General features: G+C 47.5%; 2 pseudogenes; one reads left to right on the forward strand and one right to left on the reverse strand.

Moving 5' to 3' along the window:
- LOC134432726 (zinc finger protein 883-like) overlaps nt 1–6,369 on the forward strand; it is a 28,322-nt pseudogene extending 21,953 nt beyond the window's left edge.
- Nucleotides 1–21,147, reverse strand: part of LOC134432680 (zinc finger protein 850-like) — a 589,027-nt pseudogene that overhangs the window by 62,390 nt on the left and 505,490 nt on the right.

Here is a 21,147-nt window from a genome sequence, read left to right on the forward strand (position 1 = left end):
AATAACCGAGCCCTGCTCATCCATTTAGAGGCTCTTTTGGTTGTCAGACCTTTAACTTGATGCCAGACTTGAGCTATAGGAGATCCTATATAGAGTTAAATATTTTAGCACAAGAATTCCTTTGGCAAGACCCTGTTTAATATCCACCTATAATTCAAATTCTTTTTCCCTGTCTGGAAGGCCCAGGCCAGCCGCCTCAGTTAATCTTCATTTTAACACTTGAAAATTCTGTGTTTCCTCCTCCTGTCCATCCATCCAGTTTGTTGACTGCCAGGATAGGAGTGTTGTAGGGAGACATCCTTGGCTCCAAAAGCCCTTCCTTTAACAGGGACTCAATCCCAGGCTGTGAACCCTTCCTTCCCTCTCATGGAACAGGATATTCCTTGTCCTGGTTGCTTTAAATTAATTTGTAGAGGCTCCACATCTAATTTTCCCTCTTTCCCTGGGGCTGCCCACACTTTGGGGTTCACTTCAGTATGGGCCTTGTCCCATTTTGGCACAAAGGTAGAACAGAACTGGCCTCTGTAACCCCTTTTACAGTATTAAAATCCAGCTCTCAAATTCCTTCCTAGTTAATTACAAACACACGAGGAAGAAAAAGCAATTCATTTATTTCAGACCTATCCCCCACAGCTTCTAATAGCGGTTGAGCAAATCATACCTGGTCATCTTTCCCACTCATTCCCTTAAAAATTAAAACATTCCTTTACTATTTTCCCCTTTAGGTTTAAGATTCAGAGTGGATTGAGAGGCCCCCATCAGGAAATGCCTCCTCTCAATGCAGGCCCACCCTGAATGTTCTCAAGGGCTGCAGTGTGGAGGGTCCCTGGTGTGATGGGAGCTGTGACAGCCCTGCCAATCCATGTCCATCAAGGGGTGGACTTGCTGGTCCTGAGGGTGCTGCTGTCTGTGCTTGCAGTGTCCTTGTGCCCTGCAGCTGGAGCCCTGGTTCCTTGCCAGGGGCTGTTTGGGTGGGCTCTCCCCTGCCAAGGAGGGCAATGCCTCTGCCAGGTGCTTGTGGCCGAGCCCGTGCCCTGGGTGCTGGGGCCCCCTTGGGCCCTGGGGTTGATCCCTCAGGGGCTGTAGGAGCTGTGTCCTGGCCTTTGCCTTCAGCTTGGCCTTTTGCTGCTCCCTTCTTGCATTCACCTGCTGTGCCTTTGTGCCCAAGTGCTGCAGGGCCTTCTTGTGCCCCTCCTGCAGCCCCCCTCAGTGCCTGTTGGTTGTTGTGTTTCTTTACAAGAGAGGTGTCTGCTCGGGAAGGCAGAAAAAGCCTCTCTTGGAATGGAGAATGCAAACCCCGTCCCTCTAAATTTTTAGACTAGTGAAATGAAGGGGCTCTCAGGCAAAGATATGGGAATAGGAATACCAGTTTTTTACTAGTGTGTATAATAAAGCAAACAAACACCAACAGCTGCGGCACTGACAGCAAACAGAGCCCGGACCCAGTCCCGGCCTTTGGGCTGTGGCGCTTTGCCCTTGGGTTCAGTTCCGGGCACGGCCGGCAGGGGCGCTGGTGGCTCCCGCGGGGCGGGCCAGCGCATCCCTCCCATGGGAACCTCTCTGAACGGAAATAGAGCAATCCCTTCACCTAACTCTTTCACTTTTTTACCTTCTCCAGCCTTTCTCCCGTGTTTTGGGAAAGAATTTGGAGAGGGCTGCCTTTTAACTGAGCTCCTAGTGTTTAAAAATGTTGCTTCCTGTAGAGAGAGAGAGTTTCCCTGAACAGCCGGAGCTGTGGTTACCAAGGGGCCGTAACTCAGAGCAGGACGGGGTCAGGGGAGGATATCCCGCTGAGGCTCGGTGGGAGTGTGGGCAGGATCTGTTGCCGGAATCGGCAGAGGGGGATCTTCCCGTGGAGCCCGAGGCGGAGTGTGGGTAGCCCCCACATGGCTGATGGCGGCTGATCCAGCAGCTCCCAGCAGAGCAAAGGCAGGTGGGAGAGCCCGGCAGCAGCAGCGGTGCCCAGCGCAGGTGGCACGGGCAGGGCAGCCGGGGATGGGATGGCTGGGACCCACCCTGGGTGCGGTGGGCGCGGTGACCTCGAAGCAGGCGGCAGGACAGAGCAACCCCCATCTTCCCCAGCATGGCCGGCAGAGCAGCCGCGGTCCAGGCAGTGGGAGCAGGGCACTCAAATTGAGCGACAGCGCCGGGGCAGGTGGAGCTGCCCTGGGCAGTGAGGCCGCACCTGGGATGGAAACCGGGGCAGGCGGAGCTGAGGCGGGCAGCGAGCCGGGACCCGGGACAGGCGCCTGGGCCGCGAACGGAGGGGGCAAGACCTGCAGAGCATCCCACTCTCTTTCTGATTTTTCCTCTTTTTCCCCTCCCTTTTATTTCCCCTTTTCCTTGTCTTGTTTTTCTCAGGTGTTTCTGATACTTTAAATATTTTTATTCTCTTAAAATCTCCTCTCTGAGATATGGCATATTCTCTTTCTTCTAGATTAAACGGGTTTTTTAACGAATAAATCCAGAGCCTAACAAATCTCAACTTTTGCTTGGATACTTTGAAATGGTCTGCGCATTAACTCGCAACCTCCTAATGTTGTTTTTCTCATCATGTTTTTATTTATCGTTTGGCAAATTAAGCATCTTTCAGTTACTTGCTTTGCTACTCCAAAAATCCCAGTGCGCCCATAGTTCCTTAAAAAATGATCACACAAAGCTTGAGTACCCCAGTGGGTTTTCTGATGCATGTCTTCTAATATTTTCCTAGTAAGCACATTTTATTAAGTAATTGTCTTCCATCAAGAAGTTTCCAGTTCCCTGATTTATCTTGTTTACTTCCTATCTTGTTTAATTCTTTTTTCTCAGCTTCCCTAAACTTTAGAATTTCCAGTTTTTCCTCGTTTGGAGTTAATATTAACATAACTCTTTCAGCTCCATTTTCTGCTGCATCCTTAGCTTTGTACTCTGCCCCCAGTTTGCCCAGTTTGCCTCTCCTTTAGCCTGGGCCGGGTTCCCCCCGCTCGCTATGGCTGGGAGCAGCCGAGAGCCCCACGCTGCCCATCCCGACCTGTCCCGGCTCCATCCCCGCTCCTGCCGCGGGCTGCGAGGGCTGTGGGAACGGGGCACCGAGGGTGTGGCTGCTGCTGGGGGAGGAGGAGGAGGCAGGGAAGGGCAGGGATGAAGGGGGAGGAGGAGGTGGGGTTAGAGGGGAGGAGCAGGGGGAGGAGGGATGGAAGAGGAGGGATGGCGGCCGAGAGAGAGCAGCAATGGAAGGAGGAGAAGGATGTGGGGTTAGGGAGGAGGAAGAGGAGAAGGGATGGAAGAGCAGGGGTGGTAGAGGCGAAGGAGGTGGAGATAAGACAGAGGAGGAGCGGGGAAGGAAGGGGAGGAGTGGGAGGAAGAGGAAGAAGAGGGACAAAGGTGGATCAAGGCCGAGCTGAGGGAACCACGCTGTCGATCCCTGCCTGAATTCGCAGTCCCCACCCGGGGGGTCATCGCCGCCCCCATCGCGCCGGTGAGCGGGGAGAGGGAGCTCGGCCCATATATCCCGGGGTGTCCCTGGATTGGGGTTTTGGGGGATGTTTGGAGAATGAAGAAGTCCAAGGCTGAGCAGGAATGGCCCCTCGGGGGGACATCGAGGGGGGACGGTGGCGGCTGCTGGCAGAGGCAGCCTGGAGGAGCAGAGCCCTGTGTCCCCCAGGAGCCCAAAGGGGGGAGCCCAGAGAGGGGGGAGCGGCGCCATTGGCGGGAGCCTCAAGAGCCTGGAGAGGGGCAGGGTGGATTCCTTGGAGCCACTGCAGCCCAGAGCAGAGAATGAGGGGAGAAGGGAGCCTGGGAGCCCAAACAGCCCCAGCATCCCGAAAATGGGGAGAGCGAAGCAGGGGGAGCTTTTGGCATTGCTGGGACTGCCAGCAGCCTGGGCAGGGCAGGCACCGAGGAGAATGGGGACCCCTAATCCAAGCATGACCCCCAGCAGCTGGGACAGGGGGGAACCTCCTGAACACCAGAGGGGAGGGACCAGGGACCGGGAGCTCCTGGGAGGCTTTTTCAGGGCTGAATCTTGGTGTTTGGGAGGTTTTTCTGGAGCCCAGGTGGCCAGTGACTTGTAGAGATGGACTTGGGCAGAGGGACCTTCAAACTGAATGTGTGTTGGGGAAGATGAAAGAGGAAAACCTTATAAATACGATTGTCTTGCAAAAGATGTTGAGAATATAGAAAGTATAAGTTAGATTGGAATGAAAGCAAGCTCTGAGATACCTTAGTTAGTGACAACTGGAAAGCAATGGTGTGGCCCAACTGAAGGTAATCCCCTTTTGATGAAACAATTCCCTCTGCTTGCAGACAGATCCAGACCCTATTAGCTCAGCAGAAGGAGTCCAAAGAGTAGTTTTTAGGGTGTAAAATGTAACACAGTATGGTGATGTAATGATTCTTACAGGCTGTATGTAAATGCTGCAGGATTTGTATCTTGTACTAGATTGGTTGGTGAGAAATAGAATATTCAACACAGAACAAAATTTATTGTGTTGTAACAGGAACCTTACTCTCTTATGCTCTTGCCTGTCTTACTCTTTTACCCTCTCATCCTCTCTACCCCTCTCTTCTCTCAGCCCTGCTCTGAGCTGTGCCTGGCAGCACCAAGCAGGGCCCTGCACCCAGGCCCTTTGCAATAAACTGCAAGTTCCACGACCTGGCTGCAGAGATCTCTCGTCTCCATCTGTCCCGGCCGTCCTACCCCCCGACAGTCCTACAAACGCGCTCATCCCTTGTTTTCCCCAAACCAGGATTTCCCATTGCCAACCCCTGGGAGGCTGCAAGGAAGAGGAAGATGCCCCGGGACACTGAGGCAGGTGAGGAGGAAGTCAGTGCCCCTTTCCCCTCTGTGCTGCTCCATCTCCCAGCCCAGCATGGCCCCGACTGCAGCTCAGCCCTGGGGGGATCTCCTTGCCCTTGCCTGTGGCACAGAGGCAAATCCCATCCTGTCCTTGTCCTTCCTCCCCCAGAGCAGGAGGTGAGCATGGAGAGCAGGGAGGACAAATGCCCGCGGCAGAACCTGGTGGAAGAGGCCGCTTTGAGCGGCTCCACGGCGCAGGAAGCCAATGGGGAGGAAAAGCCCCGGAGATGCCACACGAGGAGGGGCTGCAAACGCAGCCGGCGGGGATCTGAGGGGGAAAGAGCCAGCCTGGGCCGGGAAGGCGGCCGGAGACGGAGGCAGAGCTCGGAGCTGGTGCTCCATGAGCAGCTCAATGATGGGGAGAAGCCCCACACATGCGTGGAGTGTGGGAAGAGCTTCAGGCGGAACTGCAACCTGATTGTGCACCAGAGGATCCACACTGGGGAGAAGCCCTATGAGTGTTCTGAGTGTAGGAAGTGCTTCAGCCGGAGCTCCCACCTGATCCAGCACCAGAGGATCCACACTGGGGAAAAGCCCCATGAATGTGGGGAGTGTGGGAAGAGATTCAGCCAGAGCTCCAGCCTCATGAAGCACCAGAGGATCCACACTGGAGAAAGGCCGTACAAGTGTTCCATGTGCGGGAAGTGCTTCAGCCAGAGCTCTAGCCTCATCCAGCACCAGAGGACCCACACTGAGGAGAGGCCCTATGAGTGTTCCAAGTGTGGGAAGAGGTTTAAGATCAGCTCCTATCTCCTCCAGCACTATTGGATTCACAGAGAGGAGAGGCCCTTCCAATGCCCCGACTGTGGGAAGGGATTCAAGCACAACTCCACCCTCGTCACCCACCGGCGCATCCACACTGGGGAGAGGCCCTACGAGTGTCCCCAGTGTGGGAAGAGCTTCTCCAGGAGCTCTCAGTTGACCCAACACCAACGGAGGCACCACTAAGGGAAGCCCTGTGAGTGCCCCGACTGTGGGCAGAGCTTCGTGCGCTGCTCCAGCTCCACCCCCCACTGGAGGAGGCACTTTGGGCACAGCCCTGGTCACTCACATTCCCTGTGATCCATGTTGGGAACACACCTGGCTTCTTTGCCTTTTGGTTTGGCCTTAATTTTCCTCTGCTTCACCTTCATCCTTTAAAAACACCCAAAACTGGATTAAATGAAGGTTCGAATATATCTGCAGTTCCATAATTTCTCAGTTGTTTTAGAGGGAATTTAGGATTTGGGGACAGGTTCTGTGTGGAGTGCTGCTGTTGCTAAGAGGCAAGAATTTGATCTCACCCTTCTTGTGTTGCTAGGAACTCCTCCCCTGACCCCAACCCCAACTCCACCCTTGGGATAGCCAATAAAAACTCCATGGCCCTGCCTTTGCCCTATCTTTGGGGGATAAGAAATGGATTCCCAAAGGATCAGCCCTTTTTTCCACTGGATTGCAAAGGATCAGCCACATTCTCCGCTGGATTCCTAGAGGATCAACCTTTTTCACTGGATTCCCAGAGGATTCTGACTGTGTCACTGTTTTTTTTTTTGTTTGTACTACTGCATTTGTATTTTTAATTTTTCCTAATAAAGAACTGTTATTTCTACTCCTGTATGTTTGCCTGAGAGCCCCTTAATTTCAAAATTGATTAATATCATAATCATCATCATCATCATCATCATCAAAGGGAGAGGGTTTTCATTTTCCATTTCAGTGGGGGCTCCTGAAATGGGGAGACACCTCCAAGGATGGGCCATGTAAAATAGTTCCTGAAATATGTAGATTAGTTTATGGATATGCATGAGGGTCTATGAATATGCAACAGGCTGATGTAATTCAACCAGATTAATTAAGGGGTGTCCCTGAAAATAACTGGGAGGTCTTGGTGGCCATAACAACCTTTGCCCAATGGTCCTTGTCTCCCATTACATCAGCCTGTTGCATATTCCTAGACTTTTTGCATATCCATAAAGTACTTTACATAGTCCAGGAACAAAATTGGCTTCATGCTGTTTGGGGTCCCACCCATATCGCAGCTCAATTTGGGGTGTACCATCCACCTCCCAGCTCAGTTTTGGGATCCCACACCCCTCCCAGATCAATTTGGGTGCCCCATCCCCCTCCCACCTCAATTTGGGGGTCCCATTCCCCTCCCACCTCAATTTTGGTCTCCCACCCCCCTCTTTTCCCCACTCTCCCCTTTCCGATCGTTCCCCCAATCACCTCTCCTGTGTTTGGTTTTGGATGCTCCAGGCCCCTCCTTCTCCGTTTTGGGGTCCGGACCCCATTTTGGATTAATTTGGGGTCCCCAGCACATCCCCAGGGTCACCTTCCCCCCCTCCCCAAATTCCGCTCCTGGCAACTGATGAGTCGTCAGCGAGACACGCTCTGATTGGCTGGAAATTACCCCGCGCTTTCTCTGATGATTTACCGCAGTGAGAGGCCTTGGTCAGTGGCTGGCAAGTGATGAGTTAGAGTCGGGCCGGGCGCTGATTGGCTGAAAATGGCTGAGCAGGGCCAGTGCTCTTGAGTTTGTGCCCAGCAAGTGGATCGTCATCAGTGCCGTGCGTTCTGATTGGTCGGGATCTGTTTTGGGGTGAAGATGGTAGGAACTGGGCTTTATTTGGGTTTATTTGGGGTTATTTATGACTATTTCGGGTTTATCTTGGTTTTTACTTGGTTTATTTCTGTTTATTTGGGGTTATTTGGAATTATTTGTGTTTATTTGGAATTATTTGTGTTTGGGTTATTTGGGTTTATGTGGGTTTATTTGGAATTATTTGGAGTTCTTGTGGTTAATGTTGGTGTATATAGGGTTTTTTTAGGTGTGTTTGAAATCATTTGGGGATTTTTGGGTTTGGGTTGACTTTTTTTTGTTTTTTTAGGTTTATCTTAATTTGTTTGGGGTGTTTTGGGGTTCTTTGGGGTTTATTTCGAGTATTTGGGGGTTTTTTGGTTATTTGGGGTCATGTGGGTTCAAAAAATTCGGGAATGTGTCTGCTGCAAAAAACCGGAATTTTTCCCTAAAAATCCAAGAGTTTTTCCCCAAAGAACTGGGTGTGTTCCCTAAAAAATGCTGGGCATTTCCAAGCCAATAGTGACGTGCCCCACTCCAAACCATCCAATCACCACGCTTCATCTCCCAAAATAATGAATCATGGTGCACCCACCCCAAACCAACCAATCACCGCACGCCTCCCCTCAGCTACTCCCGCCTCTCTCGAGCTGAACCAACCAATCAGCGGGTGTCTCCCCTGTGCAACTCCTGCCTTCTTTGCCTCTATCCAACCAATCACCGCACGCCTCCCCTCGGCAAAGCCTGCCTACCCCACCCATCTAATGTCAATCACCGTGCCCTCTATGAAAGCAACCATTCACCGGCCAACTCCCCTCAGCAACTCCCGCCCTCCCCGTACCGCTCCAGCCAATCAGAGCCGAGCCCGAAGAGGCGCCCCCTGACTATGGGGCCAGGCATGGAACGGGCGCCCCCTCCCCCCCCCGCCCCCCGGGACCCCCTCAGGGACCCCCGGGAGCCGCCCCGGGCTCGGGCGGGTCCTGCGGGAGGCGCTGGGAGAGGACGGGGGGCTCCGGGAGCTGCTGAGGAGGCGCAGGGACAGGTGAGGGGTCCTGGAGGGGTCGTGAGGGGAATTTGGGGAGGGGTCTTAAGGACATTTGAGGGAGATTTGGGAAGGGTCTGGGGGGAACTTGTGGGGGTTTTAGCAGGGTCTGGGGGTGCTGGGGGCCTTTGGGGGGGAATTTGGGGAGGGGTCCTCAGGGGGTGTCACGATCCGTTCTCATGGATGGGTTTTGTGGTGGTTCATGGATTTGATCTCAGGATGCACAAAGAACCGACATGGTACAAGGGGGTTTGCAATGATAATCGAAACAAATGCACCTTTATTGAATGAGCACAACAAAATGTGATAGAGGGACTAAGGGAGAGAAAAAGATGGGGGAAGAGAAAGACAAAAGAGAGAGAGAGAGAAAGAGAGGGATAGAGCTACCAAACGTAGAGATGAAGTCCTTTGGTCCAGTCCAGTCGAGGATCCGCCTGTTACGTTGGGGAGATCTCGAAGTCTCTCGCTAACTCAGAGGTTTATATTATGATAACTCCATTGGAAATTGCGAGGGGAGGGAAACAGATACAATAAGGAACAAATGTAACAGGTAGTCCATGCGTTCAGCAGTAAATGGGAGCCATTGTCTTCTTGGTCCAGGGGTCACAACCTGCAGGCAAACATCTCGCTTTGGTCAGCTTGCCTCCCCCACACACCTCCCCGGGCTGGGGGTTTCAGTCCCGGTCCTTGGAAGGAGCAGAGGGGCCTTTTCACATGGGGGTTCCGTGTCTCAGTCCTTGATGGAGAGGCTCCTTACATCTCAGTCTGTCACGGTGGTTGTAAAACAGGTGAGGGTCTTCTGTGGGGGGACCACCTGAAACTCAGGAGAAGTCCAGCCAGGCCGAGGGGTGGGACAGCTTCCAAGGCTGTTGTTGCTCAAAGGGCACAGTGCCCCATTCTTCTTCTCCTTGGTCAGTGTAGCACACAGCAAACAACACCTGTGAGAGCAATGGCTTAGCAATGCTCTCAGGTCTCAGGCACATGACTTTCTCCCTTGGAGCCAGAGATTTAAGACAGGGGGGTCTTCTCTTCAGTGGTCCCCCAATGACGATTGTGAGGCAGATGAGGGAAAATTTGGACAGACTCTCACACACGACCCCATGACTCACGATTGTCTTGAGGGATCTTCATCAGCAGAACTCCGGAGCATCGTTGATGAGTCTGCAGAACTCGCAGTACGTTGGTAGTATAACCCAGAAAAATAGGGATGTCAGAAAGAGAGGAAAAAGAGAGAGAGAGAGGGGAAAGAAAGGACAGGAAAAGGAGGAGAAAAAGGGGAAAAAACAAACATATTTAATATTGATTATCATAACAATTTTCACAAATTGTTGGTTAATTAAAACCATATTACCTTTATAACAATTTTCAAATGGTTGAAACCAGTCACAAATAATCAAAAGCAAAAGCAATAAACAAAACATAATACAAGCATTAATTTTAAAAAATATTTTCTAAAACAATTTACTAAAAATCAAAATTAATTCCCACAAAATCATAAATGGAAATCAGGAATTATTCCACAACACATGCTTCATTCATAATTGCCTTTTGTCAAAGTCTTTGGATGTCCACAGTGTAGAAGACCTCAGCCAAGTTGTGTGCATTAACTATAGACATCAATCTTGTCAGCTCTTTTATGCTCCAATTCATAACAAATGGGACTGCTGATAAAATAAAACCAAACAGAAGTAGAGTCAAAAGGATAACAATGGCATGGCACACACTGTTCAGGGCACCCGTGGCAGCAGGAAACCACCTAAAAGAGTATCCCACCACCTGTGCTCGGCATCTTCCTCCACTCTTTCCATGGCATGCTATATCTGTCTCACATTGTGATGAACAGTCACCAGGGTTTTCTGTCCGTTTTTCTGAATCTTCTCAAGGATTTCCACCAAGTCTCGATGGAGCAGCACTTGTCTTACCAAAGTGAGATTCATCCCAATAGGAGTAGGCATCAGTTTGTGAATCGGTGTGTAGTTAGATTGCAACAGGTAGTGAGAGGTAACTGGAGCTTCATAAGAGAAATCACATCCTGTAATCTTGGTAAAGTTACAAGCACAGAAATTTGAAAGATTTTTAGTATCTACTACAACATTCTCTACAAATACAAAATCATAAATGGTTCTAAAGCATGCACATCTATTGCCTATGTATATAAGGACTGTTTCAGAAATCTCATTAGGACAAATTTCAAAATGACAGATATTTTGCTCTGTGTCTAAACAAATGTCTTGAGCTATGATTGCATTGCTTTCACAGATGAGCCCTTGTTGTTCTCGGACAATACAAGATTCTAAATTAACAGTTTGCCATTTCTCACCAATTTGACGGTCCCATTCTCTATGGGATAGAGAATAGCTCCTTCGTAATTCAGTTCTAATGCTATACCAGGGAAAATCAAATGCTCTGAGGCACTGTGTATGGTTAACACAAAAATTGGCTGTATTTGAAATGGGGTCATAGGTAAAATTCACTAAGTTCCACCAGGATTGGAATTCTCTTTCAAAGTCAGTGGCACTATCCCAGATTATTTACCGAATTTTAGTGGGAAAAGTGCCTTCTTCACCTGCTCTTATAATTGAGGCAGCAACTGACTGCATCCACAATTGTGCCTGGATACAGCTGAGAGCCAAAGAAACGTTGTTTTGTGTATCACCGAGTGCATCAATTACCAATTTGTGATCATTTACATTTACTTTCTCCCCAACTGGTAAAATGTTTGATAGCAACCACTGGTTCTCAATATCAATAAGGATGACTGCAATGGTTGTTGTAATTTGGTCAAATCTCTGGATGTGGCAGCCAATTTATTCAGGTTCAATTAATTTACATGTTATGTGTAAGATCCTCACCTGGTGTTACCATAAAGGTGTTAGCGTTCAAAAACACATAATCATGGGGGATTATATGCGGTGCTTTTTATTAAAGAGCTCTGGGAATCGGGGTATTACCCAAATCTGATTCCGACCATACATCCGAAATGATCATGTTTTTGTACTCTAGCGTTATATAACTTTCATGTTAATTATTAAACTTATATTGTTCTATTGTATACATAAATTTAGCCCCTCTCTGAATTTCCAACATAGTTTCTCATTATTCTTCTTATGGTTATATAATAATTATATTTAACTACTAAACAATCATCACATCTAACAATTATATAATTTATCATACTGCTTACACAGGTGCAGTTGATCTGGGAAAGCACAAAGCCTAACATTTTAGATTCTATCTTTAACTTTTTCCAGGGCTCCACTATCATTCTCCCCACTTTGAAAGCATTTTCACTTCACTATAGGTGTAAATGTTTTCACTTGATACAGTCCTTTATTCCTCGGTTCGTACTTGGTTCTTCAAATCCAGGGTTGATGTAAACATTGTTGTGGATGCTGTTACGAACTGGAGAACCAGAAGATGGTGGGCATGGATCTCATGTTAGTGCCTTTATTATCCTCCGGTTCCAGGACGTTTTCTTCTGTATCTCTCCCTTTAAGATGCTGTAAACTAACCAAATTGCTAAGAATACAATTAGTAAGATTATCACACTCTCAATGATAGATTTAATCCATGAACTCACATTCCACCCTAATCCTTTAAAGATTTTTCCTAACCAGCTTGTAGCCTGTCCTGGGTTGACTATATGATGCTTTTATCCCCAATCGTCTCATTCTGTTTATGTTGAATAATAATAAGTTTTGTACCTTTAAGAGTGTTCCAGAGAGTGAAGGGGGGGAGAGAAGAAGCGCGCAGTTTGTTTTCAGACACTGCACTCACTCCTCCACATTCCTGCTCCTGGACCGTGTTGTCTACGGACAGACAGCGGGGCAGAGAGCTCTTCTTTTGCTTTTTAGTTAGTTTTAGCTAGCTGAGGCAAAGAAGTTCCCTGGACTGTTTTTTTTTCCTTTTTCTTTGGTCCTCTTGAAACTGCTCTGGACTGAACACCCAGGGGAGCGCCGGCAGCTGCAGCTGTGGCCCACCAGGCCGGGCCTGGCCTGCGACAATTCCAGCACCGGAGGGACTGATCAGAGACTGAGTGAGCTGAGCTTCAACCCGGGGTTTTCTCAGTTTGTCATCTCTTTTAGAGTGGCAAGGGGTCTCATTGTTTTGATATTGTTTTGGTTTTATTGTTTAATAAACAGGTTTTTTCCACCTTTCTCCAAGGATGTATTTTTTCCCTCCCGGACCAGTTTGGGGGAGGGGCCGATTGGATCTGCTTTTCCCACCGGAGCTCCTTTGGGGGATTCTTCTCCAAAGTTGCTCTAAACCAGGACATAGCCAAATCCTTCTGCTCTTCTTGTGCTTCATGCTCTATTTGTTTCAACTGATTGATGTCATATTCTATATCTGCAGTTACATTTGGGATATGAACGCAGCAATTATCAATTTGTCCCTTTAAAAATCCACATACTCCATGCTCTTTCAGGAATAACAAATCTAGGCCTAATCGATTTTGTAAAGTCATTTTTGTGGTGGCTTGTAATTGTATATTTAATTCTTTAAATCCTTCCCGGGTGACTTTTGCCAGTTTATCTACCTGACCTCTAAGTTTGTACAGCATCTCTCTACTCTGATAGTTTGCTATAGGACCAAGCAATGACTCTAGGGCCCATCCAAATTTCACTCCACTAGAGGGTTCTTGCCAAGTGTCATCTGGATTTTCATTGTCTAGAACTTCTCGTCTTGCTCTTATCTGCAGAAGTTCATGTTTTCCATTAAATGGGGACTTTTTCCAAATTGGACATAAGGTTGGGAGGCCTAGAGTAATCTCCTTTACTTTCCCGTCTACAGGCAGATGTGTTGTCCAGGTACCATCACTTGCTGCCCATACAAATTGTCCTGGACCTCAATTTGGGTACCTGTTTACATGTAATTGTTTTGTTCTTTTGTATTTCACGTAGTTTTGATGGTATGATTCCCCAGTTTACTGGGTCTCCTGCTGCCTTTGGTATTGGCAGACAGGCAGTTATTCTACTGGTGTTTTGCATTTTGGCAAAATCTTTGACTAATCCAATCATTACATTCTCAGCCCAAACTGCATTAGAAACCTTTATCACCTGTGTTTCTGTTTGTACCTCTCTCTTCATTCTAGAATGAAGAGTGGTTAGTTGATCATTTTGCATTCCACATCCCAAAGATATTAATGACCATAACGTTAGCACAATTACTGATAGCATTCTGAAAGCAATTAAACACATCTTATCTGCAGCCTTTGTTGATTCCAGAGTTTATACAGTCCGTGATCCAGGATGGACTTTCTTCACTCGGGTATAGTGAATCCAGGGTTCCATGCCGGCTACTTTGACTGCTGTAAAGGTGGTCAGTAGTACCTGATGGGGTCCACTCCACCTTTCTTTCAGCAGTTCCTCGTTCCAGTTCTTGATGTACACCTCGTCTCCTGGATGTATGTTATGAACTGGGTTCTCGAGAGTCAGTGGTCTATTCCACATGAGGATACTCCGGAGCCGAGCTAAAGTTTTCCCAAGAGACAGAACATAATTATACACTTCCTGCTTTCCTGTGACATGTACATTAGGGTTAGGCTCAGGAGATTCATATCTATTCCCATACAATATCTCATAAGGACTGACTGACATCCCACTCCTAGGCTTTATCCGAATCCTCAACAGTGCTATTGGCAAAGCCTGGGGCCACTGCAATTTGGCTTCTTGGCATATTTTATTGATTTGCCTTTTTAGTGTCTGATTCATCCTCTCTACCTGTCCACTTGACTGGGGTCTCCATGGTGTGTGGAGGTCCTAAGTTATCCCTAGTAATCTACTTACCTCTCTTACTACTGTAGCTATGAAATGGGGTCCCCTATCTGATGATACCCCTAGGGGTACCCCAAATCTGGAAATAATCTCCTGTAGTAACCACTTAACTGTTTCCTTTGCTTGGTTCGTGCGACAGGGAAGGGCTTCTGGCCACCCAGAGAATGTGTCAACCCCCACTAACAGGTATTTGTATCCTTGGGTTCTTGGTAGTTCTACAAAATCTACCTGCCAGTAGTCTCCTGGCTCTATTTCTATCCGAATTCTTCCTAGCTGTGCCTGTCGCCTAGCCACAGGGTTGTTTTTTAAGCAGATATCACATTTTGACATTACTGATTTTGCCATTGTTAACATCCATACTGAAATTAAACTCTGCTTTAGCAATTTTACCAATGCCTCTGCTCCCCAGTGACATTCGTTATGTTTAATTTGTAGAACTTCTCTCATTATCTGGGGGGGTACCACTATTTGTCCTTGTGCGGTCACATACCATCCCTCTGAATTCTTTTGTGCATTTAGCAAACGTGCCAGTCTCTCATCTTCTACTGAATATTTTGCTTTTGGAGGCAAATTGAATTGGGATGCATTATGCTTCAAAGGTATCAATGCCATTGTTGTTTGTATCTCTCGAGCAACCTGTCGGACTGCCCAGTCTGCCTTTCAATTTCCCTCACAGATTTTGGAGTTTCCTGGTTGGCATGCTTTGCAGTGTATGATTGCCACTTGTTCAGGTTTTTGTACTGCCTTTATCAATTGCAGGACTGCATCTTGATGTTTAATGTGCGTACCCCGAGAAGATAACTGTCCTCTTTCTTTCCACAGTGCTCCGTGTACATGCACCACTCCAAAAGCATATTTTGAGTCAGTCCAGATATTTACCTTTTTCCCTTCACTTAATTCTAGTGCCCTGGTTAAAGCAATCAGTTCTGCCTTCTGGGCAGATGTATTTGGTGGTAATGCCTTTGCCTCCACTACTGTATTGACTGTTGTTACCGCATATCCAGCGTATCTGGTTCCGTTTTCCACAAAGCTGCTCCCATCTGTAAACAGCTCCCACTCCGGCTGCTCTAGTGGGATGTCTTTCAGGTCTTCTCTTGCTGAATAGGTGTACTCTATTACTTCTACACAATCATGTTCTAATGGGCCTTCTTCAGTTGTGGTACCTAGGAACAAAGCAGGATTCAAAAGGTTAGTTGTTTTTAATGTGACATCATCCTGCTCAGTCAGGACTACCTGGAATTTCATCATCCTGCTGGGAGATAGCCAATGGCCCCCCTTTTGTTCTAAGACAGTGGTTACCATGTGTGGTACATAGACATCTATGTGCCTTCCCATAGTAAGTTTCCTGGCTTCTTGTATCAGGATCACAGTAGCTACAACTGCCCGCAGACATGGGGGCCACCTGGCACTTATGTTGTCGAGTTGTTTGGAAAAGTAGCCCACCGGCCTTTTCCAGCTTCCCAGACATTAGGTCAGAACTCCTAGTGCTAGGCACAGCCTTTCATGTACAAACAGCTGAAAATCTTTAGACAGATTAGGTAACCCTAGTGCTGGAGCAGTTGTCAGTGCTTCCTTTAATTTTAGGAAGGCTTCTTTCTGTGGTTTGCCCCAGGTAAATGGCTGCATCTTCTGAGCTTCATACAGGGGTTTCGCGATCAGTCCATAGTCCATGATCCACAAGCGACACCATCCTGCCATCCCGAGGAAGACTCGCAGCTCATGTAAATTCTGGGGATCTGGAATAGCACAAATAGCTTGGATACGGTTAGTACCTAGTACTGTGATCCCAGGTAAATCACAGTCTGTTGTGCGATTTGTGCCTTTCCTCTGGATACTTTATAGCCTCCCATTCCCAGTGAATTTAAAATCTCAATGGTTATCTTTATACAGGTTGCTCTTTCTTCTGTAGCTATTAGTATATCATCAACATACTGCAACAATAAGTATTGATCTCTTGGTACTTGCCCATTTTCAGTCCAAATCTCCAGTTCCTTTGCCAGTTGGTTTCCGAATAGGGTCGGACTGTTCTTGTATCCTTGTGGTAATCGTGTCCAGGTGAGCTGGGTCTTTCTTCTGTTCCCTGGGTTTTCCCACTCAAAGGCAGTTTCCTACTTTCTTTGTCAAGGGGGATGCAGAAAAAGGCATTTTTTAAATCAATTACGGTAAACCATTTATATATCTCCTTTATGGATGTTAGCAATGTATAAGGATTTGATATCACTGGATAAATGTCCTTTGTTATTTTATTTATTGCTCTCAAATCCTGCACTAATCTATATTCACCATTTGCCTTCTGTACTGGAAATATTGGTGTATTAAATTCTGATTCACATTCTTCTAAAATTCGGTATTTCAAGAATTTCTCAATAATTCTTTACTATTCCTTGCCGTGCTTCTGGTTTTATGGGATATTGTTTGACTTGTACAGCCCTTGCCCCTTCTTTTAACTCTACATGCACTGGTTGTGCCAATTTAGATTTCCCTGGTATATCTGTCTCCCATACAGAGAGAATCACTGCATCTTCTACCTCCCTAGGGATAGAGGGAACAGGTTTTTCTTTGATCATTAATATCTGTCCCATCTTTGATTCAGGTATTTTCATTATAAGCCCTCCATTTTCAAAGGTTATTACCACATCAAGTTTCGCTAGCAAATCTCTCCCTAAAAGCGGAATTGGACACTCAGGTATGGTATAAAAATTCATGTGTTATAACCTTGTTTCCAAAACACAAATCTAGGGGTTGCAGGAATGGCCGTTTTTCCTCTTTCCCTGTAGCGCTGACTATTGTCGCTTCCTTGTCCCAAATTTGTCCTTGCAAATCATTCAATACAGAAAAAGTAGCTCCCATATCTATTAGAAATCTGACCTCTTTATGCCCTAACTGTATATTTATAACAGGTTCCTTAACTTGTTCTACCGGTTCTACGTCTAGTCAGCTGGCATACTCCCCCAGGATCATCTCCTTGGTAGCCTGCTGGAACTGATTGTCCTGGTCAAACTGGTTATTCAAGCTTGGACAATTTAGCTTCCAATGCCCCTCACGCTTACAATACGCACATTGATGCAGGCTTAACCCCTGGGTAACTGGTCTCCTACCCCGACCACTCCTGTTACGTCCGCTGAAATTTGGGTTCCCTTTCCCCTGTATTACTGCCAAAAGATTCCGCTGCTGCCTTTTACTAGCTTCTTTTTCCCGATTGTTATATACCTTCCAAGCAACCTCAAGTGACTTATCCAAATTCCTTAATTCTTCCCCTTCTAATTTTTGCAATTTTCTACGAATGTCGTCCTGTGATTGGCCCAAGAATATGAGAGCGAGGTGAACCTTTGCTTGCTCTGTATCCATATGGAAGTCTGTATATTTCCTTGCTACCTCCTTAAGCCTTTCCAAAAACGCAGTGGGAGATTCCTTCTTTTCCTGTCAAACCTCATATAGTTTGGAACAATTTATAGTTTTGGGCACAGCGTTCTGAACTCCTTTTTGGATCCACTTTTGTTATTTCTGTAATTTCCTCATATCGCAAAATAAATTAGGGTCCCAATTTGGATCCTCAATTGGGAAATTCACATCTAAACTCCCTGTTACTAGTCCATTTCTAATATCTTCTCCTGCCCTCTCTTTGGCTGCCTGAAGTACCATTTCCTTTTCAGCAGAATCCATCAGAGTATCTAATATTACTTGTATGTCATCCCAGTCAGGATTTTGAGTTTTTATAACCATTTTACTACGCGTGCCATTTTATCAGGATTTTCTCTGTAAGTTCCGGCTGACTGTTTCCAAATAACTAAGTCTGCCGGGGAAAAAGGCACTTTTACAAATATTGGCCCTTCCACTCCGACACCTTGTCGCAAGGGGGCAATAACAGTCCGTTTTTGTTTGCTTATGCCTTTTCTATGCACAACTGGTGCAAGATTTGACCGACTCCGGGTTCTATGGGCTATTGGCATCACTGATTCATTACCATTGCTATCTTTTTTACTCGCATACCTCTTTCCCCTTTCTATCACAGTTAAGTTTTGCTCATCTTCCGAGGAAGAGGGATCAGGTGATGATGGGAGAGGAGGATAAAAAGGGAAAGGTGTACTAGACGAGAAAGGTTCAGGACTAGGTGGGTGAGGAGCAGGTAGTGGGATAGGGACAGATGAAACAGGTGGGATAGGGTTAGGTTCTCTTGTTCCTATTGGAGCTACTTGTAAATCAATATCTGTATAATTTTCCCTACTCAAGCTTTCTTTTAACGCCAAGTGTTCTAAACAACGTTCCTCACAAACCCCACACTTTGCAGATGTTTTAACCACTAATAATCCACATTCATGCTGCCATTCTGGCTTTCCCCGTAAATAGAAAAACAGATCAACATATGGTACTTCATCCCATTTTCCTTTACGAAACGACATTAACCACGAAATAGTGTTATATTGCAGAGTACCATATTTTGGCCATTTTTCGCCGTTCTCCAAGGCATATTCTGGCCACCATGAATTACAGTAATCAATCAACTTAGTTTTATGTAATTCTTCCCCAAAGTTACCCTGTTTCCAATGTGCTAATAAGCACCCCAAAGGAGAATTTTGCGGGATAGGGGTGTTACTGCCCAAAATCCTTTTAAAGTTTCTCCATTTCAAATACACCACAAATGCCAACCCCACAATGCTTTCGCGATTGTCTTACGGAACGGCGCCTAGGCTTGTACCAACAGGAATTCCTTTAGCCCAACCAAGCGTAGCTTTCACTGCGTCTTATTGACAGGCACCCAAAACCAAAGTAAAAAGCACCTTACTTTTCTTCCGGGGACGTTTGTGAGCGGCGGAAGCGGTCGCGGCCGATGGGTTCCCCGAGAATCCCTCGGTGCCGGCTGGAGTGTGATCGAGTCACGAACTCGCTCAGCAGCACTCACAAGGGTTCCAGCTGGGTCGCCAAAATGTTAGCGTTCAAAAACACATAATCACGGGGACTATATGCGGTGCCTTTTATTAAGAGCTCTGGGAATCGGGGTATATTCAACCCAAATCTGATTCCGACCATACATTCGAAATGATCATGTTTATTACTCTATCATTACATGAATTTCATGTTAATTATTAAACTTATATTGTTCTATTGTATACATAAATTTAGCCCCTCTCTGAATTTCCAACATAGTTTCTCACTATTCTTCTTATGGTTATATAATAATTACATTTCATTACTAAACAATCCTCACATCTAACAATTATATAATTTATCACACTGCTTACGCAGGTGCAGTTGATCTGGGAAAGCACAAAACCTAACATTTCAGATTCTATCTTTAACTTTTTCCAGGGTTCCACTATCAAAGCTACTTTCTCCATGTCACCAAGCCAGAGCTTTCAGCATCACAAACCTCCTGTTTCTTGCCTGGCAGTTTCTGGGATGGGGCATCAGGAATGCATTTACTTGAGTGTCAGTGACACTGCAGAGATGCACTTGATGTAAGAATCCTCTGAAATAACACAGGCAGACCACACTGACTCTGGAAAATGGCCTGTAAATCTGGTGTCCCCATTTGGAGAAGCAAAATGGGCTATTTCTGATGGAGGTTCGTACTAACAAAGCCAGCCAATGAAACTGGCTCTCAAGGCGAGATCATTTGGATGTTGCAGTGGCTGTGGCAGCCCCAGGGTTTGGGTTTTCTGGCTGGCATAGCAAAATGAGCTCTGAGCAGCATCTGTGGCAGGGAGGAAAGTGCCCCTGGAGCTGGGGCCGAAGCCCTGGGGTGGATGTGAGCCCGTGTGGGTGTGAAGGGAGCTGGCAGAGCGCTGAGTTTGCTTTCCCTGCAGGCTCGCGCTCTGATCCGGCAGAACGGGACCCCGCAGCTGCAGGAGCCCCAGTGCCTGTCGGCTCTGCTGCGGGACTGCCTCGAGTGCAGCCTGGAGCCGGACGAGGAGCGGCGCTGTGCTGCCCAGGAGCTGCTGCAGCTGAGGGCCAGGGGCTGCAAGGGAAGCAGCAGCGCCAGGGAGGGGTTTTCTTGTGGGGCCCCCTCCGACAGTCTCCAGTCTGGCTGCGTTCCACACGCAGAGCAAGCAGAATCCTCGCCTGCTGTGGCTTGGCAGGCTCCTTTGGAGCTCATCTGGGCCTGGTGCCCCACAGCGAGCAGGGACATCTGCAAGCAGCTCAGGGGGCCCAGAGCCCTGCCTGACCTGAGCTTGGATGTTTCCAGGGAGGAGGCACCTCCCACATCTCTGGACACCTTCTGTCAGTGTTTCCCCACTCTGCTGGTTAAAAAATTCTTCCTTAGATCTAATCTGAGCCTGCTTCCCTCTCCTGAGTTTCAACATATTTCCTTTTGTCCTGTTGCAACAGAGCCTGTGAGGAACTTGACTCTGGAAAGTAACAGTTCATTTCTTTCCTTTGTATCCTTTGGGCAGCACCCATTTTTATCATCAGCCAAGCCTCTCTCCAGCCTGACCCCTCTGATCACTGCAGCAAAGCAACTTAGGGAGCAGCAGAGGAGATGAAGCACTTGAGGACAGTTTCAGTTACAGTAGTCAGGACAACTAGTTAGTTATGGTAGTTAGCACTGGTAGCTGGTTATGGTAGTTAGCACTAGTAGTTAGTTATGGTAGTTAGGACAGCCTGTTTGTTATGGCAGTTGTTTGAATAAAAACTCTCTTAACCCTCAACTGCCTTGCCGTGTCCCTTCCTTCTCCCGCTGTGCCTCAGCTGCCCGGAGCAATGTGAGGGGAGAGCGGGCCCAGCCTGGCCCAGAGCTGAGCCCCAGCAGTGCCCTGGCAGAGCCCAGAGCAGCCTTGGCCCCTGCAGAGTCAGCCTGGAAGGAGGCGCTTGGAGCCTTCTCGGCTGCACCCGGCTCTCGGTTACAAACTGGGTGTGCTGGAAAATGCCACTGGCTCTGCACGAGGGCAGAAGGGGCCCGGGGAAGGCCCAAGTGCTCCATGCAAGGGAAAAACCTGCC

This window comes from Melospiza melodia (genome assembly GCF_035770615.1).
Source record: "Melospiza melodia melodia isolate bMelMel2 chromosome 7 unlocalized genomic scaffold, bMelMel2.pri SUPER_7_unloc_1, whole genome shotgun sequence".
Classification (NCBI taxonomy): Eukaryota; Metazoa; Chordata; class Aves; order Passeriformes; family Passerellidae; genus Melospiza; species Melospiza melodia.